A 15,001-nucleotide genomic window follows, 5' to 3' on the forward strand; every position below is an offset into this window, starting at 1 on the left:
AAAAAAGGATTTGTGAATAATGAGCCTTTCTCAACTTAGCTAAACTGGTTTTTGGACAGTAGATATATAGTCTACTATCTGGACCTGTACTCATTAGAGTCTTTGCATCTTGGAAAAATCTTATCACAGTTTGTGCTCCAATAACATAAGTAACTCATATGTCAGTAGAATCTCTTGATCCCTCTCGTTTGACAGATAGACCGGATTCAGTCTTGATGACTCTTTTGATAATAATCTGTATAGATTTTATTTACTTCTACCAAAAGCTTACATTCTGGAAACATTAGAATCTGATTCATCCCCAACTTTCCCCCAAGGATGTTCAGTCCCCTTGCAAATATCTAACATTACCAATTCAGCACATATAACAAGTTTATTATATAAAACAGAGTACCAAAAGAAATCATATCTCAACAAGACAGACCCCCTCTGAAGCATATCTCGGATAAGACTGCATCAGTCCTAAACCCCTCTACCAACTCCTGCCAATGATTTGGGCTGTAGGGCAATGTGTTGATCCAGACTTATAAAGCTTTATTGTCCCAGGCAGTACAAACCATCTCAACCCCGAAGAGGTTCACAGGACCACTTATACCCTGTGATACATAAAGGCATTATTTTGTCCAAATCTTCCCTGAACTAACCCTTTTTCTCTCCCCCAAAAGCCTTTTCTTGTTCTTTTTTTTGTAAATTGTATTTTTTCCAGTTACATGTAAAGATAGTTTTCAGCATTCATTTTTATAAGATTTTGAGTTCCAAATTTTTCTCCTTCCCCCCCAAGACAGCAAGCAACGTGATATAGGTTATATATGTACAATCCATGTTAAACATATATCTACATTAGGTATGTTGTGAAAAAAGAATCAGAACAAAAGAGAAAAACCACAAGAAAGAAAAAAAAACCAAAATGTTAAAATAGCATGCTTTGATCTGCATTCAGACCCCATAGTTCTTTCTCTGGATATGGTTAGCATTTTCCATCATGAGTCTTTTGGAATTATCTTGGATCATTGTAAAGGCTGAGAAAAGCTAAGTCTATCATAATCATTATACAATGTTGCTATAACTGTGTACAATGTTTTACTGGTTCTACTCTCAGTTCACTCAGAATCAGTTCATGCAAGTTCAAAAGCCTTTTTTCTCAAGGACATCTATCCTAATATATGACCTCCCTTCCCAAACCCAGCATACAAATATTATGTAATTAAGTAATGCTAACATTAATTTTTTTGAAGTCAGGTTAATCCTTCTATACTCTAACTTCTTTTATCTCTTAGCAATAGGTATCATTCTTCTTCCCCATTTTTCTATTTTTAATCTCCTGAGTAGGTCCCAGTTTCCAGATAACCAAGTCAGGAATACTAAGCATGTAGTCATCGCTTACCAAGTAGTGGTGGTGAGGGTAGGGAACAGAACAGTCTTCACAGCTTCCCCAAGACCACTACCTGTGTAATCAAAATGTGTCCTTTGCTCAGAGCTGGTTCTTAACTCATCTTTAATCATTTGACCAAAATCATAGGTTGCTGTAAGGATCAAAAATAATATGTGTAAAATAGTATATTTAATTAAATACTTAAGGTTCTATAATTTCATAAGTGTAGCTACTTTGTCCACCAATGTAGATCCCAAATCCTTTATGCCTTAAGTCATTGAGAAATAATGTGTCTGAAAAAGCCACTCTGAATTTAGCTAGATTGGTGCTGAGATGATACAGGGACATAGTCAAAAAACCTCTGCCATAGGAGTACTTCTCCGAGCTTGTACTATGCTGTGTACTATGTTGGCATGGTTTTTATAAATGCAGGGCACCACAATGTGGGATCAGAAGAGAACTTTAGTGGGGCATTATGTATGTGATGAGGTACTAACCTATAGGAGTTCAGTCCTTTGAATGTTCACAATTTGCTCTGCTTGGTGCCAGCCAAGGAGAATCAAGGAGCTTGATTTGGGAAATGTGTAAGCATGCATAGGTATTCTATGACTGCTTCCTTTCTACTTACTACATGGTGAAGAAAAGCTTTTTAACTGGTTTCTGAATCTGAACTGAGGGTATATTAAAAAAAAAAAAAAAGCTGTAAATGAGAAAAGAGATAGGTTTCCTTTCCAGGCATTATCTCCCACTAAGGTTGCCATGAAGCAGGGTAGGAGTGGGAGGTAAGGTGGTGGTGCAGAGATCTGCATCATGTTTCATTCTTTCCTGCTAAGAGCAGGAAAGTATAGAAGCACATGAGACAAAACAGAACTTGTGAGCTTCAAACGACCAAAAGACACAATAAAAGTCCAAGAACTGGAGTCAATGGCAGAGTTTGATGGCAGCTGAGCCTATGAGGAACCAGTCCTGGGGAGAGACCAGTCCAGCAATGAATCTACCTGACCACCAAGATGCCATTCCCTGAAAGCAAGGGAGTATCTTATTTGTTTGTTATGCCTTACCTGAAAGTCATCTTAGTGGGATGAATGTTTTATAGCAACCAATATAAACTTGAGTTCACTCTCCCTAGGGAGTGAGAAATTATGGGAAAAGTATGCTTTGATTCAGGGGAATGTTTCTGTGATTTGGTTCTTGCTATATCTTCTCAGCAAATATATCTTTGTAAAAAGCTTATTGGGGGGGGAGGAGCCAAGATGGCGGAGTAGAAGCACAACCTTCCCGCAGCTCAGGCTTCCACCTTCCCCAATCCATGTAAAAAAGGGGACTCTAAACAAACTTTGGAGCTGCGGAACCCACAAAATGACACAGAGAAGCTAACCTCCCACTGAGGACAGCCCAGCAGGATGGCAGGAATCCAGCCCAGTGCTCTGGGAGCCGAGCCCAGCCCCACACCTAGGCTTTAGCCCCAGGGCAGGCCTGACCAGCCACAGGCCTGAGGCACTCCAGATCAGCAGCCGCAGTGGCTGTTTCCAGATTTGTCAACACATAGACACAAAGGACAAAGTGAGAGGTCAGTACAGTCTGGACTTTGGGACCCAGTAAGTGGGAGTGCATGGTTTTTACCCCCAGCGAAAAGCCGTTGAGACACCGGCACAGCCAGCCAGCACCACTGACGGCTTCAGCTCCTGGCCTGCATAGCTTAAGGGGACCAAGCACCAGTCTGAGGGGTAATCACTCTTTCTTTAACCTGCTTGGATCTGGATTGCAGTCTAGGGTGGAGGTTCTGGGGTGTGTGTCCAGCTTGCCAGAGCATGTAGAGACCTCAGAGAGGGCACCTATCTAATACCTCTGGCAGCTGAGAAAAACCCAGCATTTGGGACAAAAGCTCCCCTACTGTGGAGTCCTACTGTGGCAAAAAGCCCAAAAGTCAAGTAATTGAGTGGCAAAATGAACAGGCAAAAGAAACAAAGCAGACAGAAGATTCCAACAATACACTCCTATTTTGGGGACAAGAAGGAGCAAGGCATGGAACAGGAGGAAGACAGTGAAGTCAGAACTCCTGCACCAAAAGCTTCAAAGGAAAATATGAGCTGGTTACAGGCCATAGAGGACCTTAAGAAGCAGATAAGAGAAGTGGAGGAAAAATTGGGAAGAGAAATGAGAACAATGAAAGAAAATTATGAAATGAGAGTCAACAGCCTGACTGAGGAAAATAATACCTTAAAAAACAGACTGACTCAAATGGCAAAAGAGGCTCAAAAAGGCAATGAGGAGAAGAATGCCTTAAAAAATCGAATTTGCCAGATGGAAAGAGAATCTCAAAAGCCCAATGAGGAGAATCATTGCTTCAGAATTAGATTGGAGCAAATGGAAGCTAATGACTTTATGAGAAATCAAGATGCTGTTAAACAGATCCAAACAAATGAAAGAATAGAAGGCAAAGTGAAATATCTCATGGGAAAAACTACTGACCTGGAAAATAGATCCAGGAGAGAAAATTTTAAAATTATTGGACTACCTGAAAGCCATGACCAAAGTAAGAACCTAGAAATCATCCTCCAGGAAGTTCTCAAAGAAAACTCCCCTGATATTTTAGAACTGGAGGGCAAAATAGAGGTTGAAAGAATCCACAGATCACCTCCTGAAAAAGATCCCCAAAAGAAAACTCCTAGGAATATTATAGCCAGGTTCTGGAATTCCCAGATTAAGAAGAGAATATTACAAGCAGCCAGGAAAAAACAATTTGAATATTGTGGAAACACAATCAGGATAACCCAGGATCTGGCAGCTTCTACACTGAGGGATCGAAGGGCTTGGAATGTGATATTCCGGAGGTCAAGGGAGCTGGGATTAAAACCAAGAGTCACCTACCCAGCAAAACTGAGTATCATGTTTCAGGGGAAAATATGATCATTCAGTGGAATAGAGGACTTTCAAGCATTCTTGCTGAAAAAACCAGAGTTGAATAGAAAATTTGACATTCAGATACAAGAAGCAAGAGAAGCATGAGAAGGTAAACAGGGAAAAGCATGAGAAGGTAAACAGGGAAAAGAAATCATAAAGAACTTATCAAAGTTGAACTATTAACATTCCTACATGGAAAAACAATAATTGTAACTTATGAAACTTTTCTCAGTAGTTGAAGGGATTAGAAATATATATATATATATGTCTATATATGAGGGTATATGGGCATATAAATACATATGTGAATGCATGTATGTATGTTTACAGGCATACATAGATAGGGGGCACAGGACCAATTTAACAGGAAGGGATGATACTTAAAAGGTGAAATTAAGAGGTGAGAGGAATATAATGAGAGGAAATGGGGAGAGACAGATTGGGGTAAACTATCTCATACAGAAGAGGCAAGGGAAAATGGTTACAATGGAGGGGAAGAATAGGAAGGCAAAAGGGAATGGGTCAACCTTATTCCCATTGAATCCGGCTTGAGGAGGGAGTGAAATACACACTAAATAGGGTATCTCACCCTCCAGGAGAATAGGGGGGGAAAGGGGATGAGAAGGGGAATAATGGAAGAGAGGGCAGGCTGGGGGGGAGGGAAGTTGGAAGCACCCACTTTTGAAAAGGGACGGGATCAGAGTGGAGAGTGGATTGGGTGGGAGGTGGGATGGGAGGGAGGGAAGTGTAGTCAGTCTTTTACAATATATCTACTATGTTGTTGTTTTGCATTAGCCACACATGTACAACCTATACTGAACTGCTTGTCTTCCCAGTGGAGGTGGGTGACAGGGAAGGAAGGAAATGAATCTGGAATTGAAAGTTTTAAAATCAAATATTCAAATATATATATATATATATATGTACATATATATATGTGTATGTGTATATACATATATATGTATATACTATTATTAATACCATCTTATATGTATTTGGGAAATAAGATATATAGGCACTGAGGCATAGAGATCCACTGGAAAAGTCAAAAGGGGTATGGGAGAAAATATGGGAGAGAGCAGATTTGAGGAGGGGATATCCTGTGAGACTGCTATTTTGGGGCGGTGGGTGGGGGAAAAGCGGGGAGAAAATTTGTAACTCAAAATCTGGCCGAAACGAATGATGTAAATCAGAAGTTAATAAAGCATTTTTTAAGTAAAAAAAAAAGCTTATTGATATTAATTGGACATTAAGGATATCAACTGGTCAAAATTATATTGGGGGGGGGTGCTAATCACCAGTTAGATGATATTGAGAAGATACTAATTGGGCAATTGATATTGAGAGGAATATGTAGATTTAAGACAATAACAGAAGAATCACTTCAATCCTTTAGTTACCTCTACAATTCTAAGGGAGAGATATAGTTGAACTCTGGAGACCTAATTTGCCAGTGCAAGTTGAGCTGGTGTTGAAAGAGGGAGCCCTGAGCCTATACAAACTGCATATAAATTAGTTATTCATTATCTTAATATCTTTTTTCCTCACACATAGTCAGTCCTAAATAGATGTTTGTTAAATTGATTTGAGCTTTAGTTGACTTTAAAACAAGGAGAGTTGAATTATCAATAATTGTTATTTTCCTTTTATTGAAAATACTGCCTCTTAATTTATAGCCTAGTAGGCAAAACCTTTCCAATATCTGACCCATTTCTTAGTGATTCAGATGTTAAGTGGTAAGCCTCTGGCAAATTAAAAATTAGACCAGCACTTTACTGATGGTTTGTGACTCCTTGTAAAGAAGATATGAACTAAAAGATTTCCTAATCATACGTCTAGTTTTTTTCTCCATTTTATTAATTTTTAAAAAAATAAACACCCCTGTTTCCCCATTTAAATTATGGTCTATACTGTAGCTAAACTTAGCCCAATATGTTTGCTGGCCCCATTTGCATATAGTGGGAATGATTCATGGCTGAGTAACAAGCAGCTGACCTGAAATGGAAAGGCACTGGGTCAATAGGAGGTGTCACTCATGATACACATGCTAAAACAAAGAGCCACAGTCTAAACACCACACTGAAAAAAGAAATTTGGAGTAGAAAGTTTAATCCAACATTGAATCTTCCACCTAGCTAAGAAAAATCAAGAAATGCTATTACCCAGATCCTGTGTTTCAACTGTATCCAAACTTGATAGTCACTTTCCTTTGACAGAAGATTTTTAGTTAGTCAATAAGCATTTTTTAAATGCTTACTTATGTATCAGGCACTATGCTAAATTCTAAGATACAGAGAAAGGCAAAAGACAGTCCCTGCCCTCACAATTTTAATTTGACAAGAGGCAAACAACTACAAACAAACACAATACAGGATTAATTCAAGATAATCAATAGAGGGAAAGCATTATCATTAAATGCCATCAGAAAAAACTTCTTAAAGGCTTGAAGGATACTAGGAAAGCCATGAGACAGTGATTAAGAAGGAGGGCATTTCAGACATGGGGGACGACAGCCAGGGAAAATACCCTGAGCTGAGAGACAGTGACTTCCTTTGAGGAACAGCAAAGAGGCCAATGTCACTGGATCATAGAGTACTTTCAGTTTCCTCAACTATAAAATGGGGATAATAATAGCACCTACCTCTTTTGCAATTTTTTTGGTGGAGATCAAATTAGATAATATTTGCAAACTCCATAGCACAGTGCCTGGCACATAACAAAAGCTTAATAAACTCTTAGTCCCTTTCTTCCTCTTTCCCTCCCCCACTTGTGGAAGGGAGAAGAAGTAAGAAGACTAGAAGAGTAGGAGGGAGCCAGGTTGTAAAGGAATTTGAATGCCAAATGAATTTTACATTTGTTTATATTTATTAAATATCATATGTGCAATTTATATATAAAGTTGATGGGGAGCCATTGGCATTTATTGAATGGGAGGAGGGAGGTAAGAGGTGACACATTTAAATCTACACTTTAAGGAAGATTAATTTGACAATTCAGTCAAATTCAAGTCAGGACTGAAATGGGGATAAAATTGTGGCAGGGAAACCAATTAAAAGTTATTGTCCATGTGTGAGGGGTCAGGACCTGCACCAGGGTGGTGGCAGTGTCAGAGGCAAAAAAGGAGGATATAAAAGAGATGCTACAAAGGTAAAACTGACCAGATTTGACAACAGATTGGATATGGAATATAGGACAAAGAATCGAGGGTGACACCTAGGTTTTGGGCCTAGAAGATTAGGAGGATGGTGTCATCCTTAAGATGTATTTTGGGCTCTTTGATTGATTAGTTTAACTTAAATCTCAATTGGATTTATAAATTCATCAGAAAATGTGATAATTACCTTAATATGTTTGTAAGATTACATCTCTATTGTTAGAAGGATGCATTCTAAAGTCAAGTTAACTGTTGTTATTCAGAGATAAAGAGAATTATGAATCCCTAGGCCTCTAGACAGATGTAAATATATTCTCGTCTCTCAGGATGGATTTGAAGGTCATATCTGTCCAATTCCCAGGAGCCTGAGTAAACCAAAGGTATAGCCTCCATCAACTATATTCAGGCTCTGGCTCCTACCTGTCAGAAATAGTACGACTACTTACTTCTTTTCAGTTTCTACTGCCATTGGTCTGTCATTAAGGTCTGTCACTTCATTAAAATGTCCATTAAAACCAGAAGACTTTGTTAAGAGAAACTGTTCCCTGAGGATTTGTTAACCAAGGTATCATTATACGGTCAAAGTCAACCATTCCTGAGCATATAGCTTAAGGAATAATTAGGTTTGTGTTATTTTTCCAGTAATGCAAATATCCAGGCGGTTTGCTGATATATATTTAACAACTGGTTCTCTGAAAAAAATGTAACCATGACACATGTAACATGCTACTATACACATACTCCATAATCTCTTAACTCACTATAGCTCTCCAGGATTAAGAAATTGAGATTCCAAAACAGGTGGCAAATTCCTATGTATGATGGACTGTTGCTTCCCTCTCCATCACCTCTTGTTCTAATGGGGAGGAAATCTGTAGGATGGAAGGTCTTACCCCAGTGATGTTGCCATCACAACCACTCATGTTTAAGTTTAATCCATATTATTTTAAAGTTTAATCCATATTATTTAATGTTTCCATCACTTTCTAAGGCTATACAACCGACAAAATGATAAATCAAGTCCTGTTTTGTAGAATTTGCCAATTTCTGAGGTGTAAATATATTGAAATTTTGGTTATTGTTATCTGTCTTAAGCTGTCTCCAGCATAATCCTAGAAAATATCTCACCTTAGTTTTCTCATTTTCCAAAGTACTTCTCACAACAGTCTCATGCCATAGATAGCCAAGCATTTTTCCCATTTTATAGGTGAGGAAACAGAGACTCAGATACGTAAAATGATTTGACCCAAGTTTTCTTGACTCTGAGTTCAATATTCAACCACTATTCTAAGAATCCCACAAAATAAAATTCTTTTGGAGAAATCCCCTAAACAGGGAGGAGCAATTGTTAAGAATGAAATCCTGATGGTGTAAATAATAATAGTGAGGAAGAAAAGGGGATGCTAACAAAAGAGTTGTATGTAGATACACAGGGAACTAATTAACCATCTTTCATTTAAAGACATGCATAGAAGATGGAAGTAAGGGCAGGTAACGGAGGTTAAAAAAGTGAGTGGCATAGTCTTGTGAGAACAATGTCAGGAGCACTAAAGTTTAGAATAAATTAAGTCAAGAGAGAATAGTTAAAGATAACAAAAAGGACTTTAAAAAAATCTCTGTAGAGGATGAGGAAAATCCAAGAAGGGATAGCAACATCGCTGGGAGTAGACAGAACAATAATAACAAAAGCAGAACTATTTGACTGTTATTTTGTTTTGTTTTCTCTAATAATCTTTGGCTGAACCGAAGAGGAAGGATGGCAGAATTGTTTGAAAAGAGTAGGTCACTCATAGGAGGTGTAGTTAAAAGGAAACTTAGAAGTCATCTTGTTCAACTCTTTCATTTTAGAGATGTGGAAATAAATCCAGTGAAGTAAAATGATTTAATTAAGGTCATAGAGATAATAAGCACTTATTTTAAGCTTGTGCTACAAATGATCCTGGGTTTTTGCTTATGTATCTATTCATTTATTCAACGATATTTATTTGCAAACTAAAGTATATTACACTAATGGGTTTAGTAGGTTCTGGAAGAGAATAATGTGTGTGATGAAAGAGTTCAGAGTCTGAGTCTGAGATCAGAAAAGATCTTTATTCTTTCTCATGAGAAAGGGCCCCCTGCCCCTGTTGCTCAAATGGCATCTGCCAGGGAGAGAGCAACATGTAGAAGCAAGCCTATGGTTATGTAATCTTCTAACGCAGAAACCCAACCCCCAACTGGCCTTCACTCTCATTGGTGGGAAGGTCTGCTGTATCAGCAATGCCATATTCATAATGCCTATGGAGATTACAGATATGCTGATATAATTATCCATCACAAAATACATCATGCTTGCCATATGGGGGAATAAACTAGAAAATTTATTAAGATACCAAAAGACTGAGACCCAAAACCAGAAAGTGAAAGCCATCAGAGTAGTTATGACATTGGCACAGGTAGATAAAGTAGAAAGCACCCACATTTTTAAGCCTTTAAAACAGAACAGGCTACCTCAGGCAAAGGTCCTCCTCTCCCCACTCACAGCAACCACCCAGCGTCCGGGAAGCACGCTCCCAGCAGCTCCAGCCCCTGGCAGTCCTCAGCAGGAGTCCTTAGCAGAAATTCTGGCTAACTCAAAAAGGGCTTTGCGCTGCCGCTGCCTCTGCTGCTGCTGCCACCATCACCATCACCACCAGCCACCGCAGGAACTCTAGTTTTGCTTCCACTTCCTCTTGCTCCACCCCTTCCTGCTATGTCAGCAAGTCCAATGGAGCATGGAAGATCTTTAAATCCCATAACCCTTACATCTGCCCACAACCTAAATGCGGGAATCTATCTTAGAGTCAAAAGACACAGAAACATGTGGGTGTCCAATGCAAGGCCAAGAAAGCAGTTTTGTCCTTATTTGGCATATCTTGTGCTGAGGTGGCACTGTCACCATTGCTCTAAGTCCCAGATTCCTGTAAGGTCAAGTATCTTCTAAACTTAGGCCTACTAGATGCTGAAGCCACTCTAGATTTGATTTTTCAGAATGGGGAAACTTCACTGCAAGTTATCCCTCACAATAATAAATCTGGATGTCATAAAAGAGTTTCACTATCACTTTTTCAAATTCAGCAAATAAAAAAGATTGTCCCATTCATTTCCCCCTGCAATTTTTATGGAATTGTTACCTTTTTTCAAATCTTTCTTTCTGGGAAGGTTGGAATACTAGAACTGTATCGCACAAAGATATCATGTCAAATACAAATTAGAGTAGTGAGTTCCTGGTCTAGAAAAATCCAGGTCCAGAATATATCATAGTGGGGATTTTTTCTATGACCCTTTAGGCTTTAGAGGGTGGGATGGGGATGGGGCAATAAAAAAGTTGATCCACTTGAGCATGACCAAAATCTCTGTCTAAACTTCAGTAGAATAATTTTAGACCAATTATGCATTCTAACAGCAAGAGCAACAAATGCATCAATAGAATCATACAGCTGAAAGGTCCATTAGAAGTCATAGAGTCTAATCCCCTTCTTTCACAGATGCCCAGAGTGACCAAGTGACTTTTTCAAAGGGACACATCTAATGAGTGACAGAGCCAAGACTTAGAACCTAGGTCTACTGATTCTTTATACTAAATTAAGAGGGGATTCCTCAGAGAAAGAATATCAGGTAAGGAAGGAGAGTACCAAATAAAACTCACCTACTTCCTGGATTTTCCTAGGGCAAAACAATTCATTACCTACCTAGTAGAATATATGTTTACCCTTCTCTCCACTCCCGTACATGTAAACTCTGAGAGCAGAACCTGTTTTTAACTTTTTATCTTAGTATCTTCAGTACCTTACACATAATGACCTATTATAATGGATATTGAGTGAATTAAAAAACCCTATTTATTAAGCACTTACTGTATGCTAGGGCATTATACTAAGCTGGGGATATAAATGCAAAAATGAAAAAAGTCCCTGTCTTCAAGGAACTAGTATTCTAATGGGGGCTACAACACATATAGGGGAGTGCTATCCAGTGAGAAGCATTTAGGAAAGTTGCAGGGATAATGAGTGGAGCCTCATGGGAACAGGTTAACACATCCCCTTCAGTAGCAACAGTGGTATCACTTTGATTGTTATTCCAGAGCTGGAAAGTAGGAGAAAATATTGCAGAAAATATTCTAGCAGTGGCAAAGAACAAAGTTAATCATAGCTGGAACTGGTCTAGATATAGTGAGCCATGTGAGGCATTTGTCAATCAGGATAGTGGAGACCGAGGAAAGAAGTATTAGAATTGAAAGGTTAAGACCTTTAGGGCATATTCTCTGATGCTGGTGGCAGGGCAAGATGGTGCTGAGAAGGAAAGTGAATCTAACCCCTTGTACTTGATTTGCACCTAATTAATATTTATTGAACTGAATTTTCCATGGATAAATTACATAAACACATCACAATAAATTAAATATCTGATAACATGGTCATTACATGTCAAAGTGTGAATCGTCAAAAGATTGAGATTTATTGGGGGCAAGATAATGCAATAGTTAACTTCTATAAATCACAGAAAAGTTATCTCTTCACATTGTAGCCATATCACATTTAGATCCTAAAGTTACATAAAACTAGAAATTGTTTCATATGGAAAGCAATGAAAGACAAATTTGCATGTAAAAATTTAATAAGCTATTTTTAGTTTTTTTTAAGTCTCCATTATTTGTAGTTCTTATTGGATTTTCTACAAGAATTTTGTAAAGCAATGAAAATAGCATGAAATAATTTCCCTACTAGTCATAAATACAGCAAAATCAAACGTCTTCAATATAATTCAAGCAAAACACTGATTAAAATATTCGATCTAGAACTTTATGGTTTCTGATCACTAGAAAATCTTTATTCCCCCTCCCCCAAAAGGGCATGTGACTCATTTCAACTATCACAGAAGCAATATTAGAAACCATAAAATGTCACTTGATTTAAACCTAGATTAATAAAACATGAGACAATTGACCCATACTCAAAATTCCCATTCATTTTAATGGATACTTTATCAAATATAGAAATCAATCTGATGAAGTAAAAATTGCTGCAGATTTGGACCTTATACATCCTCAGAAAAAAACCTGAAAATTTATTAAAAACTAGGAAACTAGATATTTAAAATAAAACACCTCCTTATAAAATGGTGATACTCTCATGGTTAAATTTGTAGCCAAAAAAATAACTTTATTTATGTAATAGTATAAATGAATATATTGCTAATATTTTCTTAGACATTTAACACTGTACCATAGGATTTAAAGGTAGAAGTTTTAATTAGAGTGAGATGGCATCTAGTCCAATGCCTTAATTTTACTGAAAAGGAAATGGGCCCAGAGGAGTGATAAGACTCACTAGCCAAGACTGGAACGTAGATCCTGGTGTTATGTTAGAAAGAACATTGCCTCTGGAGTCAGAGAGCAGATTAAAAATACTACCTTTAGTGCTTATTACCCATATGACTTCCCTAAGCCTTTGTTTCCTCATCTTTAAGATGAGATGATCAGACTAGACGGCCTCTCAGGTTCCTTACAGCCCTAAGTCAATGATGCTCTGACTCCCAAGGTGATACTCTTTCCATTACTGCAAACCAATAGGTCGTCCTTTAAGGAGCTCTAAAGAGAACTAGGCTTAACCAGGTCCCTCAGTCCTGTGGGAGGGTTGTGACTGACCCCAAAGAAAATCAAGTCCTCTAACTTTGTCCCCACTCTAAAAATGCTCCATGGAAAGCTCTAAAACAAGACTTAGGTATTACACATGTCTAGGGTCCTCTGATTGGTGAGTTCCTCCAAGAGCCTCAGTTTGGAGGACGTGCCAAGGCCAGCCTTATATTCACTTTTTTTTCTCCCTCTACTGGCCCCACTCCTGACTCTGTATTTTTCCATACTCAGGCAGCTTTCTCATCCTGGAAGATCCTTATGCTCCTGCAGCCCCATCATCTGCATTAGTGAATTCCTCTGGAAACTTCAGTTTTGAAGAAGCACCCAGGCTACCCCATATTCATTCCTTTTCTCCACTCCTGGCTTCATTCAGGACTTTCTAAACATTTCCTCTATTTCTCCCTTACCTTCTCCCCCACTCTGCTTTTCTATAGTTATCTTCTCCCATTAGAATGTAAAACTTCTTGAGGGCTGGGACTTTCTTTTTACTTGGATTTCTATTCCCAGCACAATGCCATAATAAGCACTTGCTATGTTGACTTTTTGACTTGACATATAATATGGGTATTATGGGTATCAATTGGAGTGTGCTGATAAATATTTAGTCTGCATTATTAATATTCCCATATGACTTTCTTAAACCTAGACAATCAACAAAATAATAAATCAAGCTCTTATTTATAGCATTTCCTGATTTCTAAGGTTAAATGTTCATGCTGAAAATTTAGCAGTTGGTTCTCAGGTACCTGTTTTACCTTGGTTCTACCACATCCCTAGGTGTAGGACAGTTGTTTATTTTTTTCTACTACCAAAAGGCTTGTGATTATGAATCACATTAATACTAATGAGAACCAAATTACTAGTTAAAATATAATGAAAAATTATCAGCCAGGATCATCATATATTGGTGAGCATTAAAAATTTAATCTGAAGCACTAAATACAAATCAATAATAAAATTTTAATTTGCACTAGGTAGTTATTCTTGTGGAAGACATAAAGGAGAATGTTTTCCATTAATTTTAGGATCAATGTGTGATAAGCTAGTTAAATTGCCCCTTTAACTTTGCACTTAATTTGAACATCATTTCCATTCTTTCTGCTGGAGTCTCAAGTAAATGACTCATGACTCCAGATGGAAAAGATCTCACATTTCCTTGAGATTACTGTTCCTAAGCATTGGAAGCTAAATGAATGGGCAATATCAATGGTTTCCTAGGACATTATAACTAAAACTTGGAAGAACCCTGAATTGGCCATACTTCTTAACATTTAAGTGATTTCTTGTTTGGTGTTTGACCAAACTTGAGCTATCAAGAGAGTCTGGTGGGCTTGGCATTCACAGTTTTTCTTATTTTTTTTTAAATCAAAAGCTTTATTAACTTCTAGTTTGCATCACTCATTTCTGCAAGATTTTGAGTTACAAATTTTCTCCCTGTTTTTCCCCTATGCACCACCCCAAAATAGCGATCCCACTGGATATCCCCTCCTCCAATCTGCTGTCTCTCATATCTTCTCCAATACTCCCTCCTACTTTCCTGTAGGGTGCAGTGGATCTCTATGCCCTAGTGCCTCTATATCTTATTTTCCAGTTACATGAAAAATAATATTGATAATAGTATATATATATATATATATATATATATTTTTTTTTAAGCATTTGATTTTAAAACTTTGAATTCCAGATTCATTCCCTTCCTCCCTTGTCACCCATCATTACTGGGAAGATAAGTAATTCTATATAGGTTGTACATGTGTAGCTAAGCAAAACATTTCCATAGTAGACATATTGTAAAAGACTGACTATATTTCCCTCCCTCCTATCCCATCTCCCACTTCTTCTGTTCTTTACTTTGATCCTGTCCCTTTTCAAAATTGGGTGATTCCAACTTCTCTCCCCCTCCAGCCTTCCCTCCCTT

The sequence above is a fragment of the Petaurus breviceps genome, unplaced genomic scaffold (assembly GCF_028583685.1).
Source record: "Petaurus breviceps papuanus isolate PSGF00001 unplaced genomic scaffold, PetGlider_PUasm1.0 140, whole genome shotgun sequence".
NCBI classification, from domain to species: domain Eukaryota; kingdom Metazoa; phylum Chordata; class Mammalia; order Diprotodontia; family Petauridae; genus Petaurus; species Petaurus breviceps.